Source organism: Balaenoptera musculus, chromosome 2 (genome assembly GCF_009873245.2).
Source record: "Balaenoptera musculus isolate JJ_BM4_2016_0621 chromosome 2, mBalMus1.pri.v3, whole genome shotgun sequence".
In the NCBI taxonomy this organism is placed as follows: domain Eukaryota; kingdom Metazoa; phylum Chordata; class Mammalia; order Artiodactyla; family Balaenopteridae; genus Balaenoptera; species Balaenoptera musculus.
Window position 1 is genome coordinate 38,900,498 of NC_045786.1, and position 15,995 is coordinate 38,916,492.

Below are 15,995 nucleotides of genomic sequence, written 5' to 3' on the forward strand. Positions count from 1 at the left end.
ATGAGTGTCTGAAAGCCCTTGGTGGCATATGGACGTTCCCCTATTCAATGCAGGAGTCTACACAAGGGAACTCCTTGTGTAGTATTTCTGATCCTGGTCACCTCTCCTCTGCTCAAATACTTTGTAGCTGCCCACTGCCTTTTCCAGGCTGCCTGACCTGGTCTGCTGTCATGGGCAAGTTCTAACCTCTCACTGCTCAAGAGTAGTCTACAGACTAGCACAGTCAGCCGGGAGCTTGTTGGAAATGCAGACTCTCAGGCCCACCCCAGACTCAGAATCTGCATTTTAATAAGATCCCCCAGGTGTTTTCTATACCTGCTGATGTTTGAGAAGCACTGTGCTGGCACCAGGTTTACTCATTACAGAACAGGAGAATCTCTGAACTAGGAAGGGCTCTTAGGGAATGTTGAGGACAACTTTTTCTGGGTCTTCACTCAGCCTGGGACTGAGTTCTAGGGCAGGGCACTGGAGACAGCCCTGCTAGGATGCCATGGTTCCATATCCCGGTAATTATGGCTGTGTGTCACATCACCCCAAAACTTACTGGCTTAAGAGTCATTTACTATCTCTCGTGGTTTCTATGGGTCAGGAATTTGGGAGAAGCTCGCCCAGGCAGTTCTGGCTTGGGCTGTCTCATGGGGTTGCAGTCAGATGTCAGCTGCAGCCCCATCATCTGAAGGCTAGACCGAGGCTTGAGGATCCAGGTCGGAGGTGGCTTACTCACATGGCTGGCGAGTCGGTGTTTGCTATTGGCCGGTGGCTTCAGATCTTCTCCATACAGGGCCTGCTGGTGGAGCTGCCTCATGGCATGACACCTTGCTTCCACCACAGTGAGTGATACAAGAGCCCAAGGGGAAACCACAATGCTTTTATGTCCTAGCTTTGGAAGTCACACATGGTCATGTCCACTGTAGTCTATTGGTCACATAGGGCCAGCCCTGTATTAGTGTGGGAAGGGACATACAAGGGTGTGAATACCAGGGCATGGGGATTGCCGAGAGGCATCTTGGAGACTGGCTTCTACTCTCCACTAAACTGACTGTTAGAGGATGGCCAGTCTCCCAGTCCATCTAACTGTATCATCATGTTATTGTCCCTTACATGGTGATACCATGTAAATGCCTCACTAAGTCCAAGTGTAAGGTGTTTTCAGAATTCCTCTGAAGCATCTTTCCAATACCCCTGTATGAGTAAGTGGTCTAGCCTGCTCTCTGGGACAACACATCTGTCTCAATTTCTGCAGGATAGGCTTCATTTAGCCCAAGGGACTTTTCATATCATCCCTCTATGTCTCTCCTCACAGCAGAATGCCCTCAGGTCCTTCAAATATTTCCCAAAGGAGCTTCCTTCTGGCTTCCTCACTCTCTGGAAACTCGTGTTTGTGGATGCCCCTCAAATGTGTAATTCCCAGCATTGGATGCCCAAGCTCAGCCATGGACTGACCAGGGCAGAGCCAAGACAACCTTTCCCTCTCACCATTTGGGCATTCTGCTCCTACTGGCGCCACCAAAGATTGGTGAGTCTTTGAGCTTATGCTTTTGGTTGATATTGAAACTTGTGGACAGTTGAAACCATCAAACTGTTTTCATGCTGGCCACCACAAAAGGGCTTCCTGTGTATCTCAAGCAACAAAACAGGGTTGAGGAGGGAAGGTTCCCTGTATGTTCAAGAGCATTGGATGTGAATCCCATGTCTGGCACAGAGATCTTGGGCAAGTTTTGTAACCTCTCTGGGTCTTGGTGTTCTCATCTGAAAAATGGATCTACCTTATGGAATTGTTATGAGAATTAGAATGAGCTAGATGTCAGCACCTAGCAAATGATCTGGCTCGAGGTGCAAGGTGGTTAGTTTTCTTCCCTGCTGCCCTTCTTTGCAGTTTGATGTCCCTGAATAAGTGCATTCTCTTCTGTATGCTGGTTTCTGGGTTTGTAAAGAAGCTAAAAATACCTCATAGGAGTTTGGCAATGATTAATACTATATGTAATGTGTGTAGAAAACGCTGTGATCCTTTCTGGAAGCAAAGGGCCATAGAAACATGATAGAGAAAAGCCTTCTTATTGCAGAACTGGGCCGGGGAGTGGAGTCTTCTGAGAACTAGTGGAACATTTGAAAAGTGCCATTTTATTTCTTTAACACCGTGCGAATGACAAACTCAGAGGGAAATGTTCTAATAATAAAGAGCATGGAGTATGTTAATGAAACACAATTCCACACAGGACTGTGTGGAATAATGATGTACAGTAACAGGAAAGTGCTGTGTCATTTAAGACATAGAAGTTGAAAGGCACGTTTAAGGAAACGTTCATTTCTTGAAGATTCAGTTTGATTTTTTTCCCCCCGAATTCATTGCAGATTCTATTTTCAATAAACCCTGCCATTTATAAAAGAGGAAATCAGGGCAAGCATTTTACTCGTGACTCACTTGTGTTTTTTGTTTGTCTGTTTGTTTTGTTTTGTTTTAATTTTTTGGCCGTGCTGCGCGGCATGCGGGATCTTAAGTTTCCTGATCAGGGATCGAACCCGTGACCCCTGCAGTGGAAGCGTGGAGTCTTAACCACTGGACTGCCAGGGAAGTCCCTCAGTTGTGTTTTATCACCGAGAACATGCAGGGAGTGATGCCAAGTGGGGTGTTACCGTGTTGGTTTCTACCATCATAGTCGTCATCATGTCACCAATTACAAAAACACTTTTCAAGCAGGTCTGGGGTAAGAAGAGGTGTAGAAGGATGCTTCGCTAGGTAACTTCAGGCCCCAAAGCTCCTGAAAGCCTCCCCATCTTTTCTCTTCCCCACTCTGCATCCTATGGGGCACCTCCCACACCCGGGCCTGAGCTGGCTTTTCTCTGCTCTTCCCTTTATTCCAGCCATCAGAGTCTTTGAGGACTGAGCGCCCAGCCCTTGTCACACTGGGCTTGATGTTTTCATTTTCTTTCACTGATAAACAGTGTGTCATTCTGGAAAATTTTTCCTAGATTTTTACACATTATAGTACAGATACAAAATATGTATAAAATGAACAAATATGGTACCCCACAAACAAATGCTTGCTAGAAATGAAATATAAGAGGGACAGACAGCAACTCCATAGTTTGAAAATGATCTGCTAAGACACAGGCATGACTTTTCCCCACAAAACTTGGTACTCATTTGATATACGGTGCTGGAGAACAGTCATCTTGACATTTTCGTTGTTTCTCTTGATCTATTTGGTTTTTTAATGTGTATTCCTTCAAGAGGAGAAAACCCAGAATATATAAGAAAACTCAGAATATGAGAAAAAATCTTATTTAAGTAGATTGTCTTTTATTCTTAGGACATTTACTTGTTAGCATTTTAATCTTGAAAGAGTCATAAAAATAGGCATTAAAAATGCTGGAGGGTTCTCTGACTGGTCTCAAAAATCCCAAGTTTAAAAAAACGGGATTTCAGTTTCTTCATGGGCTAGCACAGCTTCATCATCGTGGTAATATTTATTGGTTTGTTTACTTGTTATTTATAATATTTAATATTTATTATTGTGGTAAAATATAAGGAACATAAAATTCATCATTTTAACAGTTTTTAGTGTTTAGTTCAGTGGTATTAAGTACATGCACATTGTTGTGCATCCATCCCCACCATCCATCTCCAGAACTCTTTCATCTTCACAAACTGGAACTCTGTACCCATTAAATAGTAAACTCCCCATGCCCTCTCTCCCTCCAGCGCCTGGCAACCACCACTCTACTTTCTGTCTCTGAGTTTAACTACTCTAGGTACCTCGTATAACTGTAATCACACGGTATTAGTCCTTTATTGACAGCTTGTTCATTTAGCCTAATGTCTTTAAGGTTCATCCACATTGTAGCAGGCGTCAGAATTTTCTTTATTTCACAGTAGTATTTACTAGGTACTTACCATGTGCCAGGCCCTGTGCTAAGTGCTTTGTTAAACCTCACAATGATCCTGTGAGGTCTTGTTGCCTCCATTTCACTGATGAAGAAACTGAGGACAGGGAAGTTTAGTAAGCTGCTCAAGTTCATGTAGTTGCTAGATGGTAGAACCAGGCATCTAATCCAGGCCACCTGGCTTCAGAGCTCTCATACTTAAAGAATATGTCAATATCAGTCATTTATTGAGCACCTGTGTGCTTGGTACCAGACTAGGCACTGTACCATTTTCCCCCCTCCCTTTCTTTCTTTTGAAATATAATTTACATAGAATAAAGTGCATCTTAAGTATGCAATTTATTCTACGTAATTTTTTTACATCGACAAACACCATTCTAATCACAACCAAATCAGGATGTAGAACATTTTCAGCTCTTTAGAAGGTTCCGTTGTGCGTGTTCTAGTGAGTACGCCGTCTCCTGCCCCCTTCCCCCCTCGGTCCCCGCCCCAGGAAGATCACTGTTCTAACCTCACTGACAGACCAGTTTTGTTTATTTTTTACTTGACAGAAATGTGATCTTCACATGAGCACTCTTTTTTGTCTGGCTTCTTTCACTCAAACCAGAGGCAAACTGGAGAGGGTGTGGCCCACCCAAAGGGACAGCCACTAGCCAGCTCCAACTAAATGTCGCCATTCAGGAGTTCAGGCTCAATGTTGCTGGGTCATGTAGTAGTAGTAGTAGTAGTAATCGTAGTTATTATTGTTGTTTTCCTTGAGAAGCCAAATATCTAGATTTTTATGGAATATCAAATTATGATTAATTTGAAAAGTTACAGTACATGTCAAAACACTGAAGGATAAGCAAAATTCATCTATGGGTGGTTGGATAAATACCTATGGTGATGGCAGTGAGAATGGACAGGAAAGGACATCTGAAAGGAAGAATCAGAGACACTGGATCTTGAGGGAGAGAGAGAGAAGCGAGAATGAAGAATGGCCTCGGGACTTCCCTGGTGGTCCAGTGGTTAAGACCCCATGGGGAACTTAAAAAAAAAAAGAAAGAAAAAAAAAAGGAATGGTCTCAACTTTCTGAAGCTGAATGACTGGGAATGGGGAGTCCCTGTCAAGAGCTGGGCAGTCGGGAAGGGCAGCTGGCTTGGGGAGGAAAGACAGGGAGTCCCCATTGTAGCCAAGTTGGGTTTTCCGAGGTGGAGGGACATCCAGAGGGAGGTGGCCAGCAGGCGGAGAGGAATGTGGGGCTGGGGCTTGGGGAAATAAATGCTCGGTCTGAGATTACACACGTCTGCTTTCAATATAAGATCAGGGAACATTAAATTCCAGTCAACAAATGCTAAAATATACTTTAATTTCATACTGTAACTAATTAAGGGAGAGAGTAGAAGGGCAGAAAAGGGGGAGGAAGAGAGGCTGTTGGAGAGAAATGCAAGGATGCGCAGAAACAGGAAAGGAATGCCAGAGACCCTGACGCACCAAGGAAAAGCGATGCATGTAAGGGGGTTCTAGAGAAGAAGAAATGTGGACAAGTATCAAGCGGTGAGCTTCCATCAGCCGTAGACAAAACTAGGGTTTGATTGCATGACAGCTGCATCTTGTGGCTATTAGGACTTTGTAGCTAATGAATTTTTAAATTCATTTTTTGAATGACTATTGCATTTTTGCATCTATAAGCACAAATACAATATGAATCTGATGCTTCGTGGCACTTACTCCTAGGCCCAAATAAATGAGATCAACAGCTATGACCTTCTTATATACTCTGGCCAGATCTCACCATGGAACCATGGCATCAAGTCCACCTTAGGTCCCAGATCAAGTCAGAAGTCCAGTCCTGCAAAAGTCACCCCAGGCTTCTTGAGGATCCCTGGCTTAATAAGGGCATGTATAGTTCAGGCTAGAAGTTCTCCACAGAGTTGTGTCAGAACCAGTTTGAGAGATGAAGAAAAGAGACATGGTAAAATTCATTCAGCTTAGGGGGTGGTGTCGTTTAATTGTTGTTCTTTCTTGCCTCCCATCTTCCACAATTGAAGGAATAGGACCATTGAGTCCCACTATTGTGCCTACAGAGTAAAATGGTCGACCAGGTCCTAAGTTGTGTGTGTGTGTGTGTGTGTGTGTGTGTGTGTGTGTGTGTATGCGTGTGTGTGTATGTGTGTGTGTGTCAAAGGAATAGTAGCCATACAGCTACCAAAGGGACACTTACAATTTAATTCAAAAACAGAAAATTGACAAATGAGAGTGACTTAAAGCCATAATAAGCAAATATGTATATATGAGAAAATTAATACTCAATAAAACTCCCTGATTGAGAGGTGATAAATGACAGATGCAGAGGAGAGAATGGTTAGCATTGAGTGGGGTGAATCAGGGGAGACTAAGAGGGCAAGGAAAGTCTATGAATTATCTGGGGGATAAATAAATAGAAATTACACTGGAGGGGCAGAGGGCTTCCTCCCCAAGTACCCTCAGTCTGCAAATCAGTTGTTGCCTGTGCCCAGGTGAGCTGGGTCCCACTGCCTGTCCAAATCTCACACCCGTAAATTTTCTCCCCATCACTGGCCCCTCTGCATGCCTTAGATGGAAACGTGGCTTTTCCAGAGTCAAAAGCCAGAGCACAAGGCCCCTATTCACCCCGCTGGGTTTGAAATCCTCCTCTGAAATTCCTTTAACTGCAAACGCCTTCTCCCAAGTACACTGTGCATCTTTTCAAATTTCAGACATAAACAGCCGTGTAGCCCCACCTGGCCACCCCCTCTCGCCCTCCTGATAAAAATAGAAAGGGCTGAGGGGGGGAAAGCCGTGGGCACAGTGGGGTTTTGTGGATCAGCTGTTTGCACGAGTGTTCCTGACCCCTCTGCCTATTTTGGGAAGGGGTTTCTCTCGGGGGAGCTTGGAGCTGGATTCCTGGGGGATTTGTCATCCCTGGCACCTTGGCCCCTTCCATTCCGGGCCCAAGACGCATCTCTGTGGTTGTGTGTTTAACTCTGTGTCCCAGGGAGAAACACCTTTACCTGTGGTTATTGGCTTGGGTGTCAACTCTGGTGACTGTGGGGGATGGAAAAAGTGGTGGCAAGAAGTGCGGGGAAGCAGCTCGTTTGCAGAAGCCACTGGTGTGAAAACTGTCACCAGGCCCCCAAGGCAGGCACCATGACCCCACGAGCAGGTGAAGGGCTTTTAGAGGTAACAAGCTCTTACCTTGTACACTTGATTCCGCTGTATGGGACAGGGGTGAGTGAGCAGTGCAGGGCGAACTGGCAAGTTCCCTGAGCTTGGCCTTATGAGACCTGTTCTAGGTCCAGCTGTACTGTTTACCAACGATGTGACCTTGGACCTCAGTTTCCTCCTCAGTAAAAGAGGAATTGCAATATTCCCATAGAAGGATGCAGATGGGATCCTGCTGCTTCTCTGCTTACAACCATCCAGTGGCTTCTGGTTGCATTCAGGACACCACGGCCAACAGAGCTTGAGCGACCTGGCCCTGCCTCCCTCACCTCATCGCCCCACAAGTCACCTTACTCTTCCCCTCTGTGTTTTGGCTCCATTTCATCTTCAGGTTGTACTTTATTATTTTTTTTTATAGATTGATTTATTTTTGGCTACGTTGGGTCTTCATTGCTGCACGCGGACTTTCTCTAGCTGCGGTGAGCAGGGGCTACTCGTCGTCGCCGAGTGCGGGCTTCTCATTGCGGTGGCTTCTTTTATTGCCAAGCACAGGCTCTAGGCACGTGGGCTTCAGTAGTTGTGGCGCGTGGGCTCAGTAGTTGTGGCACACAGGCTTAGTTGCTCTGCGGCATGTGGGATCTTCCCAGACCAGGGCTTGAACCCATGTCCCCTGCATTGGTACGCGGGTTCTTAACCACTGCGCCACCAGGGAAGTCCCTCAGGTTGTACTTTAAATATCAGAGAGGACTTGCCTGACCACCCAACTTCTCTGCCTCCCCCAGTTTCTATTACGACATCTCATTCCTTCCCTTCCCGGTCTAGACCATGCCTTGCTGGTGTGTATTTTGAGCTGTTTACTTGTGTAGTGTCCACCGCCCTCTCTTACCAGACTCTGAGCTTCAGGAGGGTAGGGACACATATTGTCAGCTCCCATCTCAGTGTGGGGCGTTGCAACCTCCCAATCGATATTTGTTGAATGAATGAGTAGGTCTAGTTTGCTCTCCTTTGTATCTGCTGTGTCTGGCACATTTAGAGAATCTAGAAGTGAATCATAATAACTCACATGCATTGAGCACTCTGTGTTAGGCACTGTTCTAAGCATTTTATGTCTAGTAACTCATTTAGTAACCATAGTAATCTTACTGTTTGTTAATGGCCCTCACAACTTATTCTTGTTTTACAAAAAAAGAAACTGAGGCCCGGAGAGGTCAAGCCCCTTGCTGCAAATCATAGCTAGTGAACGGCAGAGCAGAGACTCAATGCCAGACAATTAGGTCCCAGAGATTGTGCCTTACCATCCTGCTTGAATGAGGAGTGAGTGAAGGAGAGCAACTAGCTCATTGCAGGGGCTCATAAACATTCACGTATCCTTTCCCCCTCCCTGTCCACTTAGTTGAAAGGGTCAAATTAGAGCTATATAAGACAGTAAAGATGTGTAAGGTATATAATCTCTAAGGGTGTGTAGGGTAAGGCCTCTGTACCGATCAGCCAGCCTCTATCAGCCAGGAGAATTTCCTGGGCATGGTGAGGTTAGGAGAAGTCTAAATGACAGGAGAGAAGGGTGATGACAGGAGAGAAGGGTGATGACAGGCCAAGGCCATGGGCTGAGGCTTGAGCTGGCAAGGGTGGGGAGCAAACATGACTAGAAGCTACAAATCGCGTGAGATAGCATGTTAGACAATTGATGGGAGAAGAGGAGTACCTCTAGGATGCATTAGGACGTGAAGCTGAAGATGACGACCCAGCAGGCCCGTCAAGTCAGGACCCACAGATGGGAGTTCTCCTTTTCCAAGATGAAACCACAGAAGATGTAAAGTTAGTTTTTCTTAAGTCAAACCTGGCAAGAAGTGTTTGAGCTCCGGAGTCTGACGTCAGACGTCAGTTCATATGTCATGGTTCAACTTCTGCCATTTGCTTGGCAGCCTAAAGTTTGCCACCTGTAGCTGCCTAACCCTGACTCTAACACTGAACCAGAATCTACCAAATCCGGAAGAGCTGGCATCTTTGACTCAGAGAAGATTATAGATTTGGAGTCTTCAAGCTGGGCAGGATTCTGTGACATCCTTACTCTTTCATTGTGTTAGGACTGAGGTGTTGACTTGGACCCCAAATTAAAAGTGGATGATGGGGAAGCAAAGCAGCATGGGTCACTGGGAATAGTGATATTGACCTTGTGCTGTGCTGGTTGGCCTTTGGCCCATGTTTCAGTCAGGATAGGCTGGGTTATGCTTCAGTAACAACAGTCCCCAAATCTCAGTGAGTTGAAATAACAAAGATTTAGTTCTGGCCCACGTCCACTGTGGATAGTTGGGAGCTTTGCACCAGGTCGTCATCCTCCAGGTCAGGCTGATGGAACAGCCACCATCTGGAACATTGCAGGTTTCCATGGCAGAGGGGGAAAGAGAGCCCTGGAATGTTGTGTATCAGTAGTTAAATGCTCCAGCCCAGAACTGGCACATGTCACTTCTGGTTACAACTTACTGGCTAGAACTAGTCATGTGACCCCATCCAGCTACTGTGGGAGAGGAAGTGTAATCCTATGTGCCAGGTGGATGAAAAGCTGGAATACTGTGAAAGGCATGATTACTGTCTCTAGTCAGTATCTCAGTGGTCGAATAAGGTTTGGATTCCACCTGGCTATTTCGGTCACTGGGATCCCTTCTTTAGGGGTCAGAATATCTCCCAGAGTAGGTAAGGGTGATATGGTGCATGGGTGGCTGGGGGTGCAGCCTGGATGGCCCCATTATTGGATCCTTGTTGCCAGAACAGCCTTCATACTCTGACAAGGGTCTTGGACATTTGGTGGAACCCCATTTAGTGCCCATTTGCCTGTGGTCTAGACCCACTCATCTGGAAAGAAAGGAAGGCAGCCTTCTCCTTGTGTTCCTTACCTGGGCATTTGGGACCTGGAGGCCCCACTTAAGATGTGTTCAAGTCTTTGACACAAGGTGGTGGGTTCAGTGTGCTTGCCAGGGTGAGGGCTCCTCTTCACTCTAGGATTGTTAGTTCTGCAGAACGCCCCTTTCCTTCCCCATGGCTTTCTTCCTTGTCTTCTGGGACCAGATCTTGGAGGCCATTTGGCTCTCCAAAAGGTGGAGGCATCACTGGAGTTGGTTGTGGTCTTGCCAGCTGTTCCTATTTGGGGACCTCTTGCAGGCTTATCTGCTCAGCTGGTCAGTGAGGAGCTCTGATGACACCTAAAAATGATACAAACAAGGAATGATTATAAGAAAAGAATGGAGCATCTTGTGTGGTGAGAGCAAGGATGCAGGGAGGCACACCTGGAGCCACAGGGCTCTGCTTTCCTAGTCTCAGCTTGGCCCTGGCTCCAGGAAGCCTGCCCTTCCTCACTCAGCAAAGGAGGGAGAAGCTTCCTGGCTTATTGGGACAAGGGGAGGATATAGGCTACGAGATTCCAAGCTGTCTCCTTAGGCAAGGCACACAGAACAAAATCCATGGGTTTGTGCTGGGACTAAGGCCTGAGAAGCCTCAAATTGCTTCATTTTTGGTCCAGGGAAGCCATGGGGCCTTGGCCTGGGTCCATCCGTGAGAATCTAGGAGTTGAAATACTGTGGCCTAGGAAGAGCCAGGAATGGGGAGTGGAGGTGGGGATCAGGAGCCAGGTCATAGAAGAAGGCCTAACCATCCATAGCACCCCTGCGCTATGTAAGATAGGGCTCACCTGGAGGCAGGTAAAGGCTTCATGGGGAACCAGAGCTAGAGCAGATGCAGGAAGGGACCAATGATTCAAGTCAAAGAAGTAGAGCCCTGGGAACATGAACGCCTGGCTGGAGCTGTGGATTGGAACCTGGGGTGGAGGAGTCAAGAGAAGGACAACCAGACAGCTTGTCTACAACAGGGACCTTATTGAAGGTCATGTCTTGTCGTTGGGGCTTTGTTGGTGAAGAATCTAGGGAAGGCATTGGCATGACTGGCACATGGCATAGCATGGGCAAAAGACAGGAGGCAGAATAGAATGCCTGGAGAGGCCACCCTGAGTAAGCTTGACTCGAATGGGGAAGGGCCCAAGAGGACCCAGGACACACTAAGGGGTTCTGAGCAAGAGGAAACTGGCATTGATATTTCTGCATGTAAAAACCCTGCCCCGTTGTCAGGGCCCAGCTCAAATGCCACCCCATCTAGAGAGTTCTACCATAATCTAGGGTCAAAATATACCTTCTTCTATCATTCTATATCTGTCAGTTCTTGTCATAGGTGCCTTGTGCTCGAGTTAGTTACGGCTGTCTCTCCCAACAGCCTGATCTCCCTGTGGACAGGACCCCACCGCAGGGGAATCCCAGCTCAGCACCTGGCTCTCAGGTATCTGAGAAGCCAAGGGGAAGGCAGCAGGATGTGGTGGGTCCTTTCCCCGTCTTCCAGAGTGCTGCTTCTCCAGGGACGTTCCAGGACCACCTGCCTTCCAGGTACTTGGGCTGTTTGTTTAGAATTCACCCCAGACTTGCCAAATCTGACTTCCAAGGTTGCCCCCCAAATATTCACTTTTTTGCTTTCTTTTAAAATTACTGTTGGGACTTCCCTGGCTGTCTAGTGGTTAAGACTTTGCCTTCCAGTGCAGGGGGTGCGGGTTTGATCCCTGGTCAGGGAGCTAAGATCCCACATGGCTCGTGGCCAAAAAACCAAAACACAAAACAGAAACAATATTGTAACAAATTCAATGAAGACTTTAAAAATGGTCCACATCAAAAAAAAATTAATGTTAATGAAGCATAATTTATGTATAACAAAATGTACCCATTGTAATAAAGTTTGATGAGTTTTGGTAAATTTACACAGTCATGTAACCATCATCTCCATTATGATATAGAGCATTTATTTCACACCAGAAAGTTCTCTTTTGCCCCCTTGCAGTCAATCAACTACCCCACTTGGCTCCAGATGACCACTTCTATTTGTTTCCAGAGATTCGTTCCAGAATTTCATATAAATGGAAACATGTGATGTGGTAGGTTGAATGGTAGTCCCAAAGATGTGTCCTAATCCTTGGAACCTGTAAATGTTACCTTATTTGGAAAAAGTGTCTCTGCAGATGGGATTAAGTTAATGATTTTGAGATGAGGAAATACTTCTGGATTATCTGGGTGGGTCCTAAGTGCCATCATAAATGTTTTTATAAGAGAGAAGTAGAGGGAGATTGAACACCACACACACACAGGGGGAAATCAGTGTGAAGACGGAGGCAAAGATTAGAGTGATGTGGCCATAAGCCAAGGAATACTGGCAGCCACCAGAAGCTGGAAGAGACAAGGAATGGAATCTCTCCCAGAGCCTCCAAAGGGAGTGCAGCCATGCTGACATCTCGATTTCAGTCTTCTGGCATCCAGAACTCTGAGAGAATAAATTTCTGTTGTTTTAAGCCACCAAGGTTGTGTAATTTTTCACAGCAGCTCTAAGAAATTAATGCATGTAGTATGCAATTTTTTGTGTCTAATTTCTTTTGCTCAGCTTGATTTTAATATTCCTCCATGATATTTGTGTTCATAGTTCATTTTTCTTATTTTTAGTAGTATTTCACTGTATGGCTATTCCACAGTTTGTTTATTCATTTTACCTATTGATGAATATTTGAATAGTTTCTAGATTCAGAGTATTATGAATAAAGCTGTTATGAACAAGTTTGTGTGTGTGTGTGTGCGTGTATGTGTGTGTGTGTGTGTATGTGTGTATACATGTATTTTATTTCTCTTGGGCAAATATCAAGGGGTGGAATTCTTGGGTTATACTATAAGTATATGTTTAACTTAAGAGGAAACTATCAAGTTCTTTCCCAAAGTGGTTGTACCATTTTGGATTCCCATGAACAATGTACGAGAGTTCCAGTTACTTCACGTTCTCACCAACACTTGATTTTGTCAGTCTTTTATTTATTATATATGTATATGTATATATAATAAATAAAAATATATAATTCAACTTTAATTAAAAAGTTATGATCTATATATTATATATAATCTATAATAAATATACATATTTATACTAGAGTTAGTTATAGGTTATATTTAATAAATATATATGTACTATATATAATAAATATACTGAATATATGTAGTACACACATAAATTCTGAAAAACACTTACTTGTTAAAAAAATGCTTCTTTTTTTCCAAAAAAAAAAAGTTAAAAAGTTCATGATAAGTAATGTACAAAGGTGATACTTTAATATTACCGGAAGATTGAAAATACTAGTAGTTTTAACTATAGAAATATCTAAATATGAACCAAATGATATTTAGTGTAAAGTGTAGATATTTAGTGAAGTGTAAAGTTGTAGACTTGAAATCTTTCGTTTTTATTTTCTTAAATTTTGTGTTAAAAACCAACATAATTCTTCAAATGTTATGGTCAAAAAATATGGAATGCTTCCCAAATTTGCATGCCATCCTTTCACAGGGGCTGTGCTAATCTCTGTATCATTCCAATTTTTGTACATCAGTCTTTCAGATTTTAGTTATTTAAATGAATGTATAGAGGTACTTCACTGTGGTTTCAATTTGCATCTCCCTAAATAAGCATTTTTTGGTGTGCTTATTGGTCATTTGTATATCTTTCTGAAATGCCTGTGCAAATCTTTTGCCCATTGTGTGTGTAGGAGGTGTTGTTTAATTTCTTAGTGAACTTTAAGAGTTCTTACTGAACTTTACAAGTCCTTTGTTGAATATAAATATTGCAAATATTTTCTCCCAGTCTATGGCTTTCCTTTTCATTTCCTTGACAGTGAATTTCAAAGAGTGGAAGTCTTTAATTTTGATAAAGTTCAGATTTCCAGTTTTTTCCCTGTAGAGTTAGTGTTTTTTGCGTCCCACCTAAGAAATCTTTGCCTACCAAGGTCAGAAAAATATTCTCCTGTTTTCTTCCAGAAGTTTTATAGTTTTAACTTTTATGTTTAGGTCTGTGATACATCTTGAGTTATTTTTTGTGTGATGTGAGGTAAGAGCTAAGATTAACTTTTTTTCTTACAGATATTCAGATTTTTCAGCACCATTTGTTGAAAAGACTAGTTTATCCCCGTTGAATTACTTTGGCCCTTTTGTTGAAAATCAGCTTGTAGGTTGTTTACCCATTCATCCATGGACGGGTCATGTGTTTTTGAAGCTACTTGATGATATTACTTTTTAGATTTCTTTTCCCAAATGGTTTGTGGTTCAAATCTGCATTTTTACCGAGCACCTTTGGTGATTCTTGTACTGGCTAAAGTATGAGACCCTTGGATCATAGGGCATTGGTTCCTAATTAGGAATAGAAATGATAATCACCCAATGCCAGGGCTCCACCTTCAAAGGCCCTGATTTAGCAGGTCTAGAGTAAGTCCCCAGAAGAAAACTTGCCCGACTAAGAGCTATTGATTCTTTGCTTAAGAACAATGGATACATCCTCTCCTTTTCATTCGTGTGTTTCTTAGACACATAACGACTGGCTCTTCTGCTGGGCTCTGGTGTGCCTCAGTGAACAAGGTTTGTTTGAACAAGCAAACAGGCCAGTGCAGCCCCGTGTGTGCAGATGGGTCCGACAGAGCCTTGTGGGAAGAGTGGGTGAATCTGGTGGTCCTGGGTGCCACTGTGGATGCTGCAGTTTGGAGATACAGGGAGCCTCTCTTTGTCCTGCAAAGACCCCCATGAGGCCTAGCTACACCCCCGTGCTGGTTAGCGTCTGAGCGTGAATTCCTTCTTGAGGTTAAGACTGCATGTCACGTTCCCTACACTTGTGAACTTTCTGGCTTTGTCTTGGGACGGCTACGTCACGCTGTCTCCAAGTGCTCTGTCCCTAGTGGAAAGTTTTGGTCTCTGGAGGTGCTGAGAGAAGGCAGCTCTGTTGGGTCTGGTGGATTCTGTGACTGCTGAGCTGTCCGCATAACTTGGTCTCGGTCCACCCTGCCCTGTTTGTTTGCCGTCTGGGTCACTTCTCCTAGTAGGGTTGACTGTCCCTCTTGCCCAATTTCACACCAGACCTGAAGCCATTTGGCCTTTCTTCCCCGCCTCCTCCACCTGATCAGTGCTTCTGGGCACGTTGTCCAGCCTGATTGCTCAGAATGTGCAAACCCAGCTCAATAGACCGGGCACCCAGGCCCTGGAGGCATTAACCAAGCTCAGCTTTACATGGTTTTCTTTCTGGTCTGGGCTAGAGCCCTGCAGTTCTGTAAGGAGAGGGGAGCCTGTTTGCTGTTCCATAGAATGGTCCAGAAACTCCAGCAACTGGCTGTTGCCCTGGAAGTGGAGGTAGCCTGGGTGCTGGGGCACAGCTGCTTTAGCTCTGAAATTGGTCAGAAGCAGTGGTTCTCAGCCCTGGCTGCACACAGGTATCACCTGGAGAACTTTGAAATCTCCTGGAGCCCTGGCTCTATCCCAGAGCAATTCAGCCAGGATCCCTGGAGGTGGGATCGGGGGTTACAGTATCTGTAAAGTTCCCCAGGTGATTCCAACACACTGCTAAGTGTGAAAGCAGCTGCTCTATCTAAAAGGACAACACCATTGAGACGAGGTGAGGCAGAGCTGGGGGGTCTGGAGCCAACCTTAGTCGACATGCCTCCCTGGATGAAACATGGCACAGTCTATTTTGTTTTTGATTAAAATTATAGGGGTATCACCCCACTTTCTTTTTTTTAAAAGTATTTAATTAATTAATTAACTTATTTATTTTTGGCTGTGTTGGGTCTTAGTTGCGACATGCGGGATCTTCGTTGCGGCATGCAGGATCTTTCGTTGTGGCTCAAGGGCTTCTCTCTAGTTGTGGTGCGTGGGCTCCAGGGCACATGTTCTTTGTAGTTGTGGCGCACCGGCCTAGTTGCCCTGTGGCGTGTGGGATCTTAGTTCCCTGACCAGGGATCGAACCCTTGTCCCCTGCATTGGAAGGCAGATTCTTTACCACTGGACCACCAGGGAAGTCCCTCCCCCCACTTTCTTTAAATTTCTATTTCAGCTGTAACTGATGCTCT

The 15,995-nt window shown here is 44.8% G+C and overlaps 1 pseudogene; it reads right to left on the minus strand.

Moving 5' to 3' along the window:
• Nucleotides 1-13,411: 13,411 nt before the first annotated feature.
• On the minus strand, nt 13,412-13,511 carry LOC118891407 (annotated as a pseudogene).
• Between the last annotated feature and the right edge of the window lie 2,484 nt (nt 13,512-15,995).